Source organism: Littorina saxatilis, linkage group LG10 (genome assembly GCF_037325665.1).
Source record: "Littorina saxatilis isolate snail1 linkage group LG10, US_GU_Lsax_2.0, whole genome shotgun sequence".
In the NCBI taxonomy this organism is placed as follows: Eukaryota; Metazoa; Mollusca; class Gastropoda; order Littorinimorpha; family Littorinidae; genus Littorina; species Littorina saxatilis.
Window position 1 is genome coordinate 24,644,431 of NC_090254.1, and position 2,339 is coordinate 24,646,769.

Genomic DNA, 2,339 nt, shown 5'->3' on the forward strand with positions numbered 1-2,339 from the left:
CTCTCTCTCTCTCTCTCTCTCTCTCTCTCTCTCTCTCTCTCTCTCTCTCTCTCTCTCTCAGAAAGTTATTCTTCATTGCTCATATTCAATCTGTTATTGATTACGCATCCACTCTATGGGACTCAGCAAGTGAAAATTCTTTAAAACCACTTAGCAGATTACATAAAAGAGCGCTAAAAGTAGTATTACTAAAGCACACTACCCTCACAGAGTTAGACTACATACATTTAGGGATCTTACCTCTAAAGTCAAGACTGCTTTTTAACAAAGGAATCTTTATGCATAAAATTATATCCGAAACTCTACCCCAAACCATTTGTTCAAAGTTCTCTTTGAAGAATTCACACCACCTTATGAAATTTAACACTCCTCTTCCTAGGATAGACTTATTTAAGTCTAGTCTAGTTTATTCAGGTGGCCGTCTCTGGAACGCTCTTCCGAAAGCCTTACGGGAAGCTACCAGTACAGATTCTTTCAAAAACAAATATATATCCCATTTAATGAAATTAGTATATTCTTGATTGTTATGTCCTTTGGGACACAGTCACTCACTTTTGATTTATAGTTTTGTTCACGAAATTATGATGTTATGCATACTATCCATTGTCTTGCAGAGTTGAAGTACTACTGCATAGTATATTCTGACTCTAATTGACTTGCACATTTTTGCTTTGCACCTTGTCATGAACATTTATAAACTACAATGTTTCATATAATGCACTTATGTACATAAACTTATACTGTTTTACTAATTATATAAGTATGTAGTAGTAGTTATTATAGTAGATTTAGTCCCTCTTTAGGGCGGGGGCCAGATGCAAAAAAGTATACCAATGCTTATTCTGTTACCCTCGTAAAATAAAGAATTGTCATTGTCATTGTCATTGTCTCTCTCTCTCTCTCTCTCTCTCTCTCTCTCTCTCTCTCTCTCTCTCTCTCTCTCTCTCTCTCTCTCTCTCTCTCTCAGGGATCTTTCAAAGTTATTCTCCCTCTCTCTCCCTCTTTCTCCCACTTGGTAAACTGTTGCTAAATGTACAAACAGATCTACTATACTTGTATGCAAAAACACACCAACCCATCCCGCACACAGTCCTGTGCTTGCGGAATATCAGCTAATCCGGGGGTCATTATTTGGGGGTGAGTATGCGTCCAGCGGAACACCGGTGGAGCTGTTCTGGGGGGCATCAGAAAGCTCTTGCGTGGACAATAGAGCAAGGCCGCCGGTACACCCGTTGCCAGACTCAGTCAGTCTCCATCCTTGTCTGTGTGTGTGCATGCATGTTTCACAGAAAAGCATCTTCAGCCTTTACAGGTATGTCCATTTAGTTATACGCCCAATACTGATATTTTTGGTCGGTCGGGTGACTGATCGAGGTACTGAGGTAGGGGGATGGGGGGAGAGAGAGAGATAAAGAGAGACTTGAAAGGGAGGGGGGGGGGGGGCATTCAGAAAAAGAGACAGATCGAGGAAAAAAGACAAAGGAAGTGAGCCGGCGACACATGCGCGGGTGAGTGTTTCAGGCTGTGAACGGTGTTTGTGTGTGTGTTTGTGTGTGTGTGTGTGGGTGTGTGTACGTACGGTGTTTATACGTTGTTTAAAATCGTGTGTGTGTGTGTGTGTGTGTGTATGTGTGTGTGTATGTGTGTTACACGCACGCGTGAGTACACCCGGCACACACACACACACACACACACACACACACACACACACACACACACACACACACAAATTGTGACTCAGTAAAATAATGAGTCGAGTGCAAGAAAATTCTATCATGCGGTTTGAGGAAATAGAACAACTCAAAATAGATAGAAACCACCTGCACTTGAACAGAGTTAGATTACCTTGAAACAGACTTACACAGACAGGTAGTGTACAAGAAAGCTACTGATGGTGCAACGTCCTCTTCATTGGCTCAGAGCCCCAGAATATCTGTGTCAGGGTTTGTCTCTGTACTGCACGCTGACTTTACGAACTTAAAAAAAAAAAATCCGCATCTGTAGGCCAGACACCTGCTCTGGCTGACTTTGTTTTGTTCCTTTGTGGGTCGTTTCTTCTTTTTTTCAGGTAGTGTGTGTGTGTGTGTGTGTGTGTGTGTGTGTGTGTGTGCAGGTGTGTGTGTGTGTGTGTTCCCCCTCCTGCTCATTGATAAATGTATGGACTTTATGGTGTTGTAATTGCAATGAACTCTATCATATTTTAATATTAGATTGGTACACACTATTTTTTATTTGTTTAAGAAAGAAATCAAATCAAATCAAATTTTATTTTTCGAGGGTTGTGGCATAAGCAATACAACGAGCTTTTTTTCAACCAGCCCTCGCCCAGAGAGGGGACT